Below are 17,623 nucleotides of genomic sequence, written 5' to 3' on the forward strand. Positions count from 1 at the left end.
TTTTTCTTCTTTTTTTTCCGTTTGATTCCTTCCTCTTTTTTTTTATTTTTTATATAAATTATTTTGTGCTTAACATTTTGAAAAAGAAAGAAAGAATCACCCAACTTTTTTTTTTCTAATTAAAGGTTAAGGCGGGGCTGTAATCATGGAGACTATAATCATGGAGACTTCTATCCCCATTACCCTTATGCCGAGATGAAAATAGTCATACCCCAGTTCTCTCAGCCCATACCTTATCTGCCACTAGCCCCACTGGGAGCACTAAGGGTCATCAGAAGCTCGTCTGCAGCCTGAACTGAGCGAATATTGTACATTTTATTGTTGAGCATGATCTTCAATGCTGCGGGAAAGCTCAACTGTACTGACGCACCCAGCTTCTTAAAGGCCTCCATCCTCCTGCCCAACTCCCACTGTCTATCCAGGGTGGCCCTTGAAAGGTCAGATCTTATTTGGAAGGTGAAGTCATCTCCTGATAGGGACTTTTGTTTCAGAGCTAGATTGAGAATATGGTCCTTCAGAGTGTAAGTATGAAAGTTGACCAATATCTTCCGGGGCTTAGTCCTCTGTAATTTTCGCCTGACGGGGTCCCTATGTACCCTGGATGTCAGTCTTCAGCTCCTCTTCAGGATAAGATAGATTTAGAGATTTTTTTATAAGTTGTATGATGAAGGTCTTTATATCTGATCCTTCTCGTCCTTCAGGTAAATTTAGAATGCAAATGTTACATCGCCTCGCATTATTTTCCAGAACCTCCATTCTTTCTGCTAGAGCAGTATCCTCTCTTTTAAGTTTGACTATATCGTCCTTGGCGTTTTCCAACTCAAGAGACATCCCAGCCACTGCCTCTTCCAGCGCGCCAGTTCTTGCAAAAAGACCATCTATCTTACTGTCTAATGATTCACAGTATGATCTGATCTCTCTCTGAATTTTAGACGACTCTTCAAAACCCCGTTTAATGTCAGCTGACAAATTTGTAAAAATGGGTAGTAATGAAGCAATTGTGGGATCTGGAGGGATGCTGGTGACAGAAACAGGAAGTTTGGGTAGCATATCAAAGGTGGAAGGGGCACTTAGAGAGACTGAGACAACAGACTCCAAGCATGTTTCAACCTCAATGCGTATGCGTTCGCCCGAAAAACTGAAGACAACAGCCTCAGCAGAGCCGGTAGCTGCCTCTAAGGTAGTAGAAGCCTCACATGACTCCAAAGAACCGCTGGGGCTGGTATTATTTACAATACCTGATGCAGCTGGTGGTGTCGTGAGTGAAAGAACAGGGTTTGTCTCTATTGGAGTAATGTTTGGGAGTATGCCTTCTGCCCCCCCAGGTTGAACTTCATTTCGCCCCTTTTCCATAATCTGAGGACTTGAGAGCGCGGTCAAAGGTATGCCTGGTAGGAGAGACTCAGGAGGAGGATAGCTGTCTGCCATGTTTAGGACCTGAGGGATGGCCTTAAAATATGATCGCAGTAATGGTGTAATCTTAGAACTTGAATCGAGAGCTATTTTGGCCAACTTAGACTTTTTAGCATGTTTAGGTTTCGCCTCGAAGGAAAGATAGGAGGAGGTTTTAGGGGGCGTTTTAGTTGTATTACTGCTACCTAGATTAGTCAGCTCAGGGCCCGCTTCAGCAGAGTCCTGAGTTGCTTTCCCAAAGACCAACCTGGCTTCAAGGGCAGGGGTACCACTTGAGCCCTCCTTCTTTCTATTAGCTTTTCCTCCCCTGTTTTGTTTCTGATTTCTGCTGCCCTTGTTGTTGTCACTACAGCCTCCGCTAGCTGTTACTGCATGTAAATTTAAAGGGGCCTCAGCTTTGTTCATATATATAATAGCTCCTTAGGGTGGCCACACGGGGGGTTTTAACCTGGTCACACTCCCCCTGCTTAATATTGTAACTCCCCACTGACTCTGATCCCGGGTCAAGTGACCCTACCACAGGCGACTTAGAGCACTTAGAGCACTGGATATCTGCTGCTATCCTCCCTGCTGACCTCCCACTCAGCACTCCCTTCACCTCGCACATTGCAGCAGAGTCCGTAGAGGTCTGTGGCACATCAAACACTGTATCTGCAGTCAGCCTCAAGGCGGCCGCCGCCACCGCCACCACCGCCACCACCGCCACCACCGCTGTGCCTGCTCGCTCGGTCCTGTTCTTGGTCTCCTGCCCTTTCCCCGCCGAAACTGCAGAAAAACGAGGGCCTCCACGAAGAGACCGTAGATGCCTCCCCCGGCGGAGCTCCAGGGCGGCTTGAGACCACTTCCAGAACGCCAAGGGCTCGAGCGATGCAGGATCTGCTACGGGCTCGACTACTGGAGCCCCGTGGAGGCGAGCCGGAGCAGGCTGGAACACGCCCCACTGTTTACACATGAACACGGACACGGACGTCTCGAAGCAAACCAGGTGATTGACTCCCTTTCCCTCTTTCAATAACTTCCAATTACTCGGCAGTTTACTCTGCAATTTTCCGATATTTGGCTGTATTTTTTAAGAAAGACGCATTGTCACGAAGAATTTCATGTAGAAACAGTCCTCTCAAGGCAAAGACAAACGCATAAGCTCCACAAGGGCTCAGAGTACCGCTAGCCGACTGCCGCCATGTTCTTCGCAGCCACCTAGGTTGTTCATTGTTAAGAGCAGTGCATTTTTGATTGTACATACATATCATGTAATATGATTAGCATTGCAGGTTTTGTCGTTTTAAACTGGATCCTGAGACAACTCTTAAACCCCCCACCCACAATTTCCCTAGCACTTTTACATGTCAGTCATATGTTTCTAGTTGCACTGAATCAATTCAAATCTTTGCGGTAATACCCGCTGTTCCTCCCATTTCCGATATTCCTGTTACAGTTGTAATGCTCATTTAGGGTTCGTTCACTGCACCCTAGTGCATGGTTACCTTCTGTTTCTCCCACTTCCAACGCTCCTGTACCTAGTCAATGTTCTGTTGGGAAGCGGTTATTGTGCCACACTGCAAGCACCCACTCCGACCAATGGGGGGGTTATAGGGAGTGGGGGGGAAGGGAGGGGAGGTGGAGGAGAGGGGGGAGGGGGGGGGGGCGGGGTGGGAGATGCGAATGGGTGAGGTCCTACAGTTACAGCTTTAACGTCATCACACTTGCGTTAACAACATTCGTTTACACCAGCTCAGCTATATCACATGTTTCGAAGGCTATAATCATGGCGTTCCAGTCCATTGATATGTGCGTTTTACGGAGGCCTCTACGTTCTTCTCTCTGCAACTCTATCCCCTCTGCCTCCCCCATCGCAACACCTCTCCAAGCCAGTCGCCAGGGTCGGGCAGTCTGGCCGATTTCTACCTCATCGTTATTGTTCGTTTAGCTAATAGAATGGCCAGATCTGTGAAACGTGTGGTGGTGCTTTTCTTTTTTACGGCGGGTCCCAGGCCTAGAACACTATACAATAGGGAGGGGTGGGGCCGTCCGGGGGCTATCACCGCTAACACTTTGTATATTGTCTCCCAGTAGTGGCCTAATTTTGGGCATTCCCATAACATGTGCAGGAGGCCAGCATCTGCAGACAGGCATCAGGGGCATGCATCTGACACCTCTGGAAACATGGCATGCAGCCGGTGGGGGGTGAGATAAGCTCTGTGCACTATCATTAATTGGATACATTTAAATTTAGGGTTTCTAGACACCTTGGCGGGGAACTTCAGGACCTTCTCCCACTTCTTGTTGTGGAGCGCCCGTCCTACATCTTGCTCCCATCGCTCCCGGGTGGATTGTAAAAAGATCGCCCTGCCAGCTCGTATACCATGTGTGAGCCACCTCGTTAAGTGACTGCCGTTACCCATTAAATATTGCATAGTGAGTAGTGGGTTTGTGTGTGGCTCTGCCCCGTTCTGTGCCCAGGTCCTAGTAATATAGCGAGTCACTTGTGTATGCAGTAAAAACAGCGTTGCAGGGGCCTGGTGCGTTTGTACGAAATCTGTGTGTGTCATGATGATTCCATCCGCAAAGAAGTCCCCTATGTGAAAAACACCAGCGTCATGCTACGCCCGGAGCCCGCGCTCCGATAGCGTGCCTGTCCCAAGGGGGAGTCCCAGTAGGGGTGTGGTGGGTGCATAGAAGGTCGACGCATTTGTATGGTTGACTGCTTTTTTCCAGCATTTGATTGCTAGGTGCAGAAGGTGTGGCGTCGATCTAGGTATCTGAACCTTTGGCAGTAATAACCGGTGTAGGAGGCCGTTGTCCTTGTCGGCTGTAGTCATATCTACCTCATGGAGGTTACGTCCCGCCAGCCAGTAGGCCAGCCATTGAAGCTGTCAAGCGTAGCAATATGCTGTCATGTCTGGGACCCCCATACCTCCCTGTTTGGTGGGCAATTGTAATTTGGCGAGGCTTATTCGTCGCCTGCCTGATCCCCATGTCAACTCAGTCAATAAGGTATTTAGTAGCTTAAACGTGCTCGTCGGTACTAGGAGCGGTAGGTTTGTGAAAAAGTACACCATGCGAGGGAGGACCACCATTTTCGAAATTGCCACTTTTCCCGCTACTGACAGTGGTAGGGTGTTCCAAAACTGTATTTGTGGTTTGAGGGTACTGAGAGCTTTGCCCAGATTACCATCTACGAGATCTTGCTCAGTGCGGTATATTTGTATTCCTAAATATTTAAATGTCGTAGGTGCTATCTGGAATCTGTGCGGATGGAAGTTTATCTGCTCGTTCCTCGGAGTGGCGGCGAAATGATAACCATACAATTTAGCGTCATTTATGGCAAGGCCCGATAGTCCCCGGAAGGTGTCAAATATTTCGGGTATCGGATCAAGGCAGCCCGACATATCACCAATATATAATATTATATCGTCTGCATATGCCGACACCACATGCGGCATCGAATTTCCTAGTATCCCCTTTGGTTCGGCCAACACTCGGAGTTTATGAAGTAAGTGTTCCAGGGCCAGTATAAACAGCAGGGGTGATAAAGGGCAGCCCTGCCTCGTGCCCCTGGTTATCGGAAACCGGTCGGATATACACTTATTAGTGCGGACCCGCGCCGTTGGGTTCAGATACAAGAGGTTCACCCATGCTACATATTCGGGTGGTATGCCAAATCTAGCTAGGGCTGCAAACATGTAATCCCACCTCAAAGAATCGAACGCCTGCTTTAAGTCCAGAGAGATACATCCCTCCGTTCCATTTCCTGCTGCCTCGTGCAGCATTATCTGGCTCAGTCTTCTAAGATTAAGCGCCGTACTCCGACCGGGCACAAAGCCACATTGGTCCACATGGATTAGCTGCGGGATGTATTGGTTTAGTCTAGTCGCTGAGATCTTGCTTAGTACTTTATAGTCCGTGTTCAATAGTGATAACGGCTTGTAGTTCGCGAGAACCAGACCATCTCTGCCAGGTTTTAAAAGGGAGACTACCATCGCCTGCAGGGTCGTGGGTGGTAAAGCATTGGACTTCAGTGAGTCTTGATACAGGAGGTGTAAGTGTGGGGTCAATAAGTCAATAAATGTCACATAGAACTCGGCTGGTAGGCCGTCCGTCCCCGGGGTTTTGTTTCGAGGCAGCGCTTTAATGGCTTGTCTAATCTCTGCGGTAGTGATAGGACGCGCCAGGTCGTCGCGCTGTGCGTCCGTGAGCTGCGGGATAGATAAGCCCTCCATGAAGGACTCGAATTGCGTGTCCATCATCGGGGGGTGTGGTCCATAAAGTTGCGTGTAATAGTCTTTAAATGTAATATTAATATCTAGTTGTATCTGTACTGTCACCCCAGCCTGATCATTGACCTCCGTTATAGGGGTGCACATAGGCGCATTACGTATCATATGCGCTAGCAGTGGCCCCGACCTATCAGCCTGTGTGTGTTGTCTCGTCGTGTATTCCTTATAATCAACTACCCTCAATTCCTCAAGTAATTCTGCATGCTGTATATGTGCTTCTTGAAGCTGTATGAGTTGGTTATTCGTGCCCGCTGCCTCACTCTCTAGCAGCGTTAGTCTGCCCTCTTCCTCTTTAAGTTTCTCAAGCACAGTCCGTCTTACACCTACTTTTGTGCCCCATTGCCACTCCGCGTATGGTCACCTTAAAGGCGTCCCATTCTATTTGCCTAGAGCTAGCTGTATTCGCGTTGTCATGAAAGTACTTAGTGATGGCGTCCGTCAGAGTGGACCTAAAAACCTGATCCTCTAGTACCCCGGGTGATAGTCGCCAAGTCGGTATCAGGACCATTCCCCATTGCATTGTCAATCCAACCGGGTTGGGGTCAGAAAGCGTCTTCCCCATGTGTTCAGTGGATTCTACGGATCCCAGCAATGTGTTCGAGCAGAAAAAACGGTCAATCCTGGTGTGCAATTTATGTGGCAGGGAATAAAATGTGTACTCCCTGTGGGTCGCATGCTTGAGTCTCCACGCGGCTGACATGTCCCAACTCCCTGCCCAGTGCGCTAGCGCTTCTGCCTGCTTTTTGCTATCAGCTGAGTGTAGCGGAGGATGTGACCTATCGAGAGCTAGATCCAAGACCGCATTGTAGTTCCCCCCTATTATCCAATCGTGGCCTGACTAGTCCGACAGTATTCCGCTCAATGTGTTAAGGAATTTCATCTGGTCAGTGTTAGGGGCGTAGATGCTACCCAGTACTACAAAGGAGCCATTTAATAATCCACGTATGAATACGTATCTACCCTCTCCATCCACTCGCTGTTCTAGCAGTTTAAAGGGAACTGTGTTTTTAATCCATATAGCAGCCCCCCGAGAGAATGCCGAATAGGTAGTGGCATAGAATTGACCTTTCCATTTTCTATGTAACTTGGAGCCTGAGTACTACTGAAAGCTTCCACTTTCACCCTATTAATATCAAATACCCTTTACCACGTGTGCCCACTGCTGCATAGCAGAACATACAGTTACATACGTTACCAATTGACATCCTCATCATAGTCCCTCAGAATTCGTTCGCCATTTGCGCTGTAATACGTAGGAACAATTGTAGGCTAGTGTCCGAGTCCGAAACTTCTGTGCGCGTGCCAGACCGAAGATCCGTGTCCTGCTGCACTCGAGCATCGTGGACGGCCAAAGCAGCCGTCGTCAGCATCGCTGCCTCTGCGGTAGTCTCCACCATATTTGGCGTCTGTTCCAGGCGGTTGTTCGCCTCGGCAGTCGTGTATCTCGCTTGGTCTTCAGGTGGGTCTGGTCGATGGGGGGAGCTATCCCTTGATGCCTCTTCCATGGGGGCCTGCGACGGAGGCCGCGTCAACATTACCTCCACTCCGATGCCTCCTCTGGGGTGTCAAAGAAATAAGACTTGTGGTCATGTATGATTTTCAGTCACGCCGGGAAGAGGAGGGCGTATTTAATGTTGCGGTCTCGCCCATGAAGGTCGATCTTGCTTTCTGGACCGCTGGGGTGAAGTCTGGGTATAGTGAGATTGTCTTATTTTCATATCTCACCGGTCCGTTCTCCTGTGCAGCCTTAAGGGTCATGTCCCTATCCTTATAATGGAGGAGACGCGCAATCAGGGGGCGCGGTGGTACTCCAGGCCTGGGCGGCCGCGGGGCCACTCTGTGTGCACGTTCCACACTGTAGAGCGGAGTGAGGCCCGCCGGCGCCACCACCGTCTTGAGCCAGTCCTCCACAAACTGCGTTGGATTCGTCCCTTCGCTGCGTTCCGGAAGGCCTAGTATGCAAACATTATTGCGGCGTGAATGCCCTTCCGCATCATCCACTCTGTCCCGTAGGCTTTTAAGTTGACGTTCGAGCTCCTCCAGCCTTGTGGAATGTTCTGTCTGTTGTGGTATTAGATCATCTAAGGCCAGTTTGTGCTCCGTGACTTTTTCGGCCAGCTTTTTGTGGTCCGCCTTCAGCAGAGACAGACCCGTGGACATCGCGTCCATTCGTGTCTCCAGCGCCTCCCTGGATACCCTGATTTCATTTAGGATTAAGTCCAACTTCGCCTCTTGGGAGACCATCCCTGTTGGCGCTACTACTTCGTTAGTGGATGAAGCCAGAGGGTCCTCAGAGCCGGTAGATTGCGTCGTGGCGCCCGCCAATTGTTCATGTTGCTTTTTTCTTTGCCCCATGGTCCGTCTCTGACACAGTGCCCTGCCTCGTAGTGCAGCTCTTCCCTCCACCGACTAAATCTCTGCCCCACCTGTCTTAGGAGCTCCACCGCCGTGCTGCCACATGTCCAAGGTGAGTTCGCGTCCGGCTTAATGTATCATTGTAGGCGCAGGCCCTTCTTCGTGCCCCCTGACCTGTCCCCTTCCACACTACACAGGAGGTCGTCCTCGTCCGGTCGGTGATCGCCCCCACAGTACAGTGCATCAACTAGTATCCCCGGCACTCTCTCGTTGGTGTCTGCACTCCTGCTGTCAGGTTGTTCCTGTCCAGCCTCACTCTACCATCTAGTGTTCTGTAGCTGTGCCTGTCGAGGTTTTATGATTGGCCCATGGGGAGTTCCCTGTCCGTTGGTGGTGATGGGCTCGTTACTAGCAGCCTGCAGGTATCACTGTATGCGGCATATCACAATGTTCCAGGTCAGGTTCTCGCTATTAAGGCCGGGACAGTCTGCCCGATGTTCACTGCGGCGCTGGGCGTTGCCAGCAAAGATCTTAAGGGGCCGTAGAGGAAGGGCGCTCGTCCCCGTTCGGTGAGACAGCGTTTGCTGTGGCAGCTCGTTGTGCTCAACACACCAGGCAGACTCCCAAGCCCGGCGACGTCTCTATCGATGCCGTGCGTCAAGCCCGCGCTGCCCCGATGGCTCCGGGCGCCGGATCACTTCGCAGAAGCGCTTATGTCATTACAGGTATTGATTCACAATTATATGCCTTTGCAGGGTGCTGGGGATGCTGCATACCTCGCGCTTGTAGATTCCGTTATTTGCAGTCTGCTCCCGGAGCTCTCGGCCCAGACGCCGGCTGTGTCTGTAGTCCTCCACTCGGTCCCGCCTCCTACTGCAGATCGCGGCTTGTGTTTTCGGGCAAGGCCTCGTTACAACGAATGCCCGGCAGCGCCTCTCAGGAGCCCGTTCAGTCCACCAAATCAGCCACGCACACTCTAGGCATGTTCCGCTACAGCAGGGTGAGAGTGGGGCATCTGTGGAATCGGGTAATGTCAGGATAATCAGCCTATGTATAGGGTTGGAGATGGAGAAGTTTCAGCTCACGTCCGCCATGTCCGGCTGGTAGCCACGCCCCCCGCAATCCAACAATCTCTTAATATGGCGATCGGACCACTGAGCTTGCAGCGGTCAGAGTGCAACTCCGGGTGCAGCAGTTCCTGGAACACTGAACTCGTAATCGGGCCATAAGTCTGAACGTAGAAATCTTCACTGCGACTTCATCCAGTGGCTCCTTGACTACGACGTTCCCTAACTGGACATCGTTTGCAGCCTTATACCCCTCTGAACTTTACCTTTTCTGAACATTTTCTTAAGAATTTCTTCTAAGTCCGAAAGTAGGGGCGGTTGGTCCTAATCCTCTTCTTGTATCCGACTCACTCTCATCATTGTCTACCATACTTTGACCCAGTTTCGCGCGACTAGACATCCCCAGTTGGCCCTTGATCTTTTAGGCACTAATGTTTACTAAAAACTTTAAAAATTCATAAATCCATTTCTACTGATTAGGTTTTTGTCATTTTGGTGTCAAATAGCGTATTCAAATGTATTAATATGTATTCTAAATTGGTGTTGGCTTTTCCTTGTGTTGTATTTCCACTTTATTACTGTTTGTGTGCTGCATAAATACGTTACACATTGCCTCTGAGTTAAGCCTGACCAAGCTACCAGAGGCTTAAGCACTGGTTAATTGAGTGACATTTGTGGATCACCCTGAGAGTGATTGTGGCTGTAGCGTGACCAGGGTTAACACCCCAGTCAACCAGCAACCTAATATCTCATAATGATGAACATTTAACTCCACCTACAAAGTGAGGTACCCACATGTAAGAAGCATTCCCTTACTATGGCTTGTCAAAGCCAGAGATTAAATGAAGGGCAATAAGTGAGACAAGAAACAAGCCAAAACACATGAGGGAAACAAAGAAGCTACACGAAGATCTTAGCTGATGAACAACACTATTTATTATTTACAAATGGATATACACATAATGGAACCAGTCCATAACCAAATTTTATTCCTGCTGCCCTTGGTTATAAAACGACGTAATTCTATTAAGTCTTGGTAAGTGTTGATAGATATAAAAAAAAGAAAAAGTAAACACCACCGTGCATACAGTTTTAATGTCAAACACGTGCAGGGGAGGTTGCAGTGCTGTGTTAAATCCAAGATGCTTCCTACACATGGAGAAATCAACTCTACACAACTTTCTGGACTTAAATATTGTGTTATTTCCTTGAAAAGCAAGACGAAGATGACACACAGAAATGCTTCATTCTTACATTTCAATGGCAACCGACTATATGCATATTTTTCCATAGACACTACCAACATATAGGAACTAGCATAATAGTGTGCAGAGTAAGAAAGTATCAGGAGTCATTATGTACTGAAGAAAGTCAATGATATAAAAAGGCGAGCAACTAGGGAAGAGGCATGTTAAACAGTGACAATTAGATGTATAAGGTCCCGATAGCAGCAAGTTGATTTTTGTTTTGAACTTGCAGTTGGAAGGCATAAATAATTTACGCCAAATGTTAACCTCAATTGATAACGCAAAACAATACCTAGAGATACACACCTTTACTTCAAACTGCTACAGCATAAAACATTAGTTGAGTAAAAGATCTCACATAAACACACCAGCTAAAAAGAGCATTGAGTCAACCAGAAAGTCAGTTTGCAGTAGAGTTGTGACGCTAGGGTGAAGTACGCCACCTAGTGTGGCTGAGAGTCAGTGTCATTTCTAGAACAAGCAGTAAACAACCCCAGTAAGGTATGTGCAAATGTGTGCCATGCCGACTGATAAACACAGTGATTATGTGTTTCCAGGAAGAGGACCACAGCGTCTGTTTGTGTATTATTGTACCGGGAGCCAGAAATCTCATAAGCTTCCCCTTTACTCCTCCATTTTTATAAACATGTAATGACAGTGCCTGACGTTTGGTGACTGTGCATAGGTATTTGAGGCTGCAGCTTGGATTTTGAAGAAGTAAATGAGCATATCAGGGAACCTAGGAATATGATGCTTGTTACCCTGCCATGGCATACCTGTACCCATGTTGATATATGCGGCAAGCAACATTCATTTACGTGCTCGTACTTAATATATTATTTTGCAATCTAACGATTCTTTTTCAATTAAAAATTAAGTTAAGTGTTCAGTAGTCCTTTCTGATTGCAACTTTACTGTTAATGCCAAGATATTGGAGTTGTTTATTGCAATTGATTTCCATCAAATAACTTCTGCTTGGATGGATTTATCAAAATTATCCAACCAGTCCTGGTAAAATCACATATTTGACAATCACAGGATAGAAATGGCCGCTGATGTAGACACACAAATCAAAATTAGTAACACTTTAGTTCTGGTCGCCTCCTAATACATATCTATCCAGTTATTCAATTGTTTAAACAATCTTTCTGAGTTCTAATTAATCTGTTTAATGTCTTGTTTCTCCTTGAATTTGTTTTTGGTTTTGAATAAAAATTATATTAAACTGAAAAAGAATACTATGGGCCCCGTTCACAAAGGTAAAGTAAAAAGTCTAACTTTACTGCTTATCGGTATTCACAAAGGTAAGTTACTACTAGCAAAGTTAAACTTTTGATCTAATTGTACCTTTGTGAATATCGAAAAGTACTAAGGTTAGACTTTCGGTCTAAGTTTACCATTGTGAATACCGAAAAATAGTAAAGTTAGACTTTTGGTTTAAATTTACCGAAAAGTAGTAAATGTACTCTAAAGTGTAAGTTTACCTTTGTGAATCGGCCCTTCGTTGTTTTAATTAATCCTTAGTTCTGCACTCACTGTATTTTTGATGTTCTAATTCACTTGCTGTAATATATGTATTTGATCAATGTGATATTAGTTCATGTGATGTAATTCTATGTCAAAGTGTGTATGATGTCATCTCTACTACCACTGGCACTACGGTAAATCAATGTGGGGTCAAAGACAGAAATGAATGTCCTAAATCTGCATGTGGAAGTCTATGATCTCAGGTGGATATAGTGGTTCGGGATGAGAGGGGCACAATGTGCCCATACTTTTTTAATTTAAGGAAAAGAGTTTCCCTAATTTCTGTGAAAAGATTTCCACTCCGGGAAATGCTTAAGATGAAGTGTAAGGCAGGGAGTCTCTTGAGCTGTGAAACCGAAGGTGAGCAGAAAGCTAAACAAGCCAGCGTGTCTGCTTACCTGAAAGAAATGTTAATGTACACAACGGGTCCATCTGCACATCTAAAGGGATTGGCTTAATTAATGGAATCAATTGACACTTCCTAAGGACACAGATTTATTCTTTTCGAGTGGCTTTTTAAAGAATTTACCAGCTGAGCTTTGACGTGTGTGCTTTTTAAAGGGGCATAAAAAAGGCCCCTAACTATGCTCCACTGCTCTAACCAGGATTCAATACCGTGGCTCTCTGGTTACAGACACAGACCTCTACAAGGAATTAACTAATAGAGGTTTTATATAGTACAATAGTGCATTTCATACTGATTAAATTAACTTGCATTTGTTTTACATTTAAGCTGTGTGTTATTTTATATGTACATACCTGAATGTAAAAAAACGAAAAAAGTTACAGAATATTTTATTTTTTCGCCAAGCTTTTCTCCTCCCACGCATATTCACCCTGCCCCATTGTGCACAGTACCACAGTTCCCTTACTTTTTTTAAAGCACTTCGGCTGCTGGTGTGGATTTACAATTTTCTGATATTCACAGACTATCCCCGGCGACACAACGAAGGTTGTGCCACTATTAGCTTTTAAAATGTACGTCAGAAAAAATCATCTGTATCTCTGGCTTGGTCTGTGCATTTCCATTTCTGCTGGAGTAATTTTACATTATAAATTTGTGCCTGCTGAAATGTCAGCGCACTTGTGAAAAGGCATTTCTTAATTACTGGTACAGACTTTAAATGCACACAAAAATAGCAACAAGACCTATAGACAGAGTGGGCTTAGAGTCAACTGCCTTCAGCCAATTGTGTGTTTCATACTTTGCCTTTAGACGAATGGGCATTCCATTATGGTGATTGCACTACATGGAATATTACATTGTGCTGCCCTTTCTATTGCTAATATCTTTAGTTAATGGGATATCAAGTAGTTCCTTAATTATATTAATTATACATTTAGTATACACACACATATATACACACACACTCAAAATAATGATGTCAACATTTAGGGCCTGATTGCAACTTTTGGTGGTGCAGGCTACATGCTGCTGCCGCGCCACCAACATTGCCAAGAATCTCTTCCGCTCGCCAGATTCCAACTTAAAAGTGGTTGGGCGGGCGGCATGGCGAGACTGTGGTGCCTCTTTCAAAGCAAACACCACACAAGGTTCCTGCAAGGCATGAACTTTAACATCCATGCCATGCAGAAACTGTTGAGAATGCACACAGGGCACACATGTATTGCCACCCCTCTGTGTACACATATGACATGAGACCCCAGGGGGCCCTTTAGGGCCCCTTTTGCTTCCTCTCTACCACAGTTTTCATGGTGGTGCAACCACCATGAAACCGCTGCGGAGAGGAAACTCCTAAAATGTTCGGCAGGATCAGGCGATCCTGCCAAGCATATTGCAGCCTCAGGACCACCACGCCACCTCCAGGGAATAGCGGTTTCTTGGCAGCTTCTACGGTCCCATGGTGGTCCGACTGCCCAAGTCATAATGAGCAGTAGGCCCGCTAGTGCAGCGGCGTCTGGACTGCCGCACATCCACGAGTCTTGTGGTCCTCTGACTGCCAGATTCGTAATTGGGCCCTTAGTGAGGTGTAACACTTGTCCATAAATAAATGCATAAGATTATTATTTTTTTATTTTTATTTTTTAACTTTATTTATTGGGATTTCTCTTCAAGTACAAGACAGGTGCAATGTCACAGGCAGTAGACTCAGCAATATACACATCATATACGTTGGTACAGCAGTATCTATGGTAACTTCAGGGTGGAGTCCATATTCAGCGTTATTCGTATGTCTAGACATTCATAACATTTTACAGAGCAGCCAGCAGTAAGAATTACAATGAACTATATCAACCTTATACAGTTTTCAGCATCAAGCCCACATCGAGACCTTGAGAATTTTTCACCAGCAAAGGTCTACGCATACATATCTCTTGTGCATAGTATCCACCCTTTCTCAGAGTGTGCAAACAACAATGGGCAAGAGGTAAAAACAGCCCCTCGATTAGTAGCATGAATTATATGTCAACAGAGGAGTCGATGTCCCCCTGTTCCCCATCATCCGATTTGCTGTTGCATTTCAACAGGTAGCTACGTAGGGGATCCCATATATCCTTAGGCCTGCTGCGGATTGGCTGTGTCTCCGCGTAGATTTGATTTTGATCCTGACAGTGAATAATGTCAGTCAGCCATTCCTTAAATTTGGGGGCTCTACCCCTCCCCCATCGACAAGCAACCCTACGTTTCGCTAGCAGTAAGGCAATGCTGACAAATTTCCTAACTAGCTTGGGCACCCTCAGCGTATAACCCAGTAACATTACTAGTGGGTCTCTCTCTACCACTCCGCCCACCATCTCCTGAAGCGCTATATGAACCTCCGTCCAGTATTCAGATATTCTGGGGCATTCCCACGCTAAATGCAAGAAGCCCGCACCCTCCGCTCTGCACCTATAACACCTGTCATCGTTGGCTAGGTGAAATCTCAGCTTTTTCACTGGTGTATAGTATATTCTCTGCTGGAACTTAAAATGTATAATCCTGAGATTGCAGCTAGAGGAAATGCTAGAAGTGATATCACAGCAATATGCCCACTGTTGATCATCAATGTCAGTCCCCAGTTCTTCGCTCCATTGTGCTCGGGCTCTACTCTGCGTGGTTACTTTTTGTTGCCGTATGCTCCTATATATATGGGATACGATGTGTTGCCCATCCGGTGATGTCAATACAGTATGTAGGGGAAGCATTGTCTCTGGCTCCTCTGGAAACTGTGGTAACATGCTCCTCATTCCTTGTCGCAGTCTGACATAGTAGAAGAGTTTGAGAGGAGTGAGTGGAAGATCGTGAAATAACTGATCCCTACTCTTAAAGGTACCCGTACCGAAGAGGTCTCCCCATTTGTGTATGCCAAATCGGCAGCACAGCTTTTGGAAACCCCCTTCTTGCAACAATGTCAGTTGGGGGTGGTATATAAGAGGTAATGCAGGGGAATAAAGCATCTGCAGCTGTAGTATCTGTCGGATACGACACCACGCATCTACTGTACAGGTTACCGTAGTGAAAGGCGTTTCAATGGTATCCACGGGGGCGTGTATAATTCCTGTCAAGGGCAGCGGTCGCGCTATCCAGTCCTCGACAGCCAGCTGTAGCATAAAAGGGGTTGGTTTAAACCAGTGGTATGCGTATTGTGCCTGAGCGCACAGGTAATATACGAGGAAGTCTGGCACGTCAAACCCTCCGGTAACATACGGTTGAGTGATAACAGACCAGGCCAGTCGCGGCTGCCTACCACCCCAGAATAGTCTCAGTAGTTCCGATCTGAGTGTTTTTAAAAAAAAGACCCCTGGGAAGTATGGTATATTCTGAAAAAGGTATAAAAACTTTGGAAGGATAACCATTTTTATAAGTGATGCCCTTCCAGCCATAGATAACGGCAGGGACAGCCAACGAGTGACATCGTCAGTCAACTTCGTGATCGCAGTGCCATAATTCAGCCTAATGGTATCTTCCCTGTCCAAGGCTACTTGTATGCCAAGGTAACGAAGATCCGTGCTACACCAATCTAAAGGGTAATCTAATTGAAAACGAGACACTGCTGGAGTGAGTGGAAAGAACTGTGACTTCTTCCAATTAATCTGGACACCTGCCACGTGTCCACACACTATGAATTCCCGTAGTAATTTGTTGAGATTAGTTTGGGGATCCATAATATAGAGTGTCAAATCATCCGCATAAAGAGAGACATCAATCTGCCGTTGGAAACATTTAAATGCACTCTGTTTGTGGAATTGTCGGATACGACACGCTAGAGGCTCAATAACTATAGCAAATAACAAAGGAGAGAGCGGGCAGCCCTGCCTAGTACCTCTGGTGATAGAAATCGGGTCTGATACCACTCCATTATTCAGGACCCTAGCTGTGGGTTCAGTGTAAAGCAATCTGATCCAGTCTACAAACAACCTTGGAAAGCCCATTCTGTTTAATACAGTTATCATATAGTCCCATTCAACCGAGTCAAACGCTTTCGTGGCGTCTAGAAACACGGCTGCAACTGGAACCTCTGGTGCTATAGTGCGTTTCAGGGAGAATAGGGTACGTAAGTTATGGGTGGTAGACCTACCAGGCACGAATCCGGCCTGATCCGGTAGCACTATCATGGTCATCAAGAGGGACAGCCTAGTCGCCAAGACTTTGGCTAAAATCTTCGCGTCGCAGTTTATAAGGGAGAGTGGCCGGTAAGAGTCACAGTCTGATGGATCCTTCCCAGGTTTCAGAAGGGAGGTTATCACCACTTCTCGCATAGATCGTGGCAATATTCCTGTCTCCAGTGCGTCTTCAAAAACCTCCTTCAATACTGGAGCCATTATGTCCACGTAGCATTTATAAAATTCGGCTGGGAGGCCATCCAAACCAGGAGCTTTACCATTCAGTAATGACATTATGGCATCCCGCACTTCGTCTAGTTCTAAAGGGGCACCAAGAAATTGTCTGTGGGTGTCGTTAAGCCAGCACAGCGCCACCTCGCTGAGGAAATCGTCAAAACGCGCTTCTCCTGATCGTTGTGTGCGATATAATCCTCTGTAATGCGATGTGAATAGGCTCAGGATATCCTCAGTGTCTCTGCATTTCCCGCCCTCTGGTGTAATGACTTCCAGTATGTGTGTGTTGTATCGGGGATTTTGTATGAGGCCTGCTAGTGTTCGCCCCGGCCTCTCTCCCTCACAATACCTCCTCGCAGTCCAGTGTTTCCCCCTGAACTTAACTTCCCTAGCTGCCTCCTCTTCATATTGTGTGAGTTTATCTCGAAAATCTTTATGGAGCTGTCCCTGGGGTTCCCGCACCATTTTGACCTCCAACTCTTTCAGGTCCTGTTCTAGTTTCCTGAGGGTGCCGCAAATATCTCTCAGAACACCACAGCTGTTGGAGATACAGTAACCCCTGACCGTGACCTTAAATGCCTCCCAGATTGTCTCCACATCCTCTACAGATCCCCGATTCCTAGGAAAAAAGGCCTTGATTTCATCGCCCAGTTCGGTTTTAAAGACCTCATCTAACAATGCTGTAGGTTGAAGGCGCCAGGAGGCTCTCGGCCTATCATAGCCGGGCATGTTTATTTGAACCAGTAGTGGACAATGATCCGATAAAGTCCTCGACAGGTGGCACACTTTACCCAGACCCACACCTAGCCCACGAGACAAAAGGCAATAATCCAACCTAGCCCACGTGTTGGAATGTGTAGTGTAATGCGTACCTTCTCTATGTGAGGCATGAGTAAATCTCCAACTGTCTATCAGTCCCCCCTCCGCCATTATGCCTTTCAACACCTCCCCCACTCGT

The sequence above is a fragment of the Lissotriton helveticus genome, chromosome 8, assembly GCF_964261635.1.
Source record: "Lissotriton helveticus chromosome 8, aLisHel1.1, whole genome shotgun sequence".
Lineage (NCBI taxonomy): Eukaryota > Metazoa > Chordata > Amphibia > Caudata > Salamandridae > Lissotriton > Lissotriton helveticus.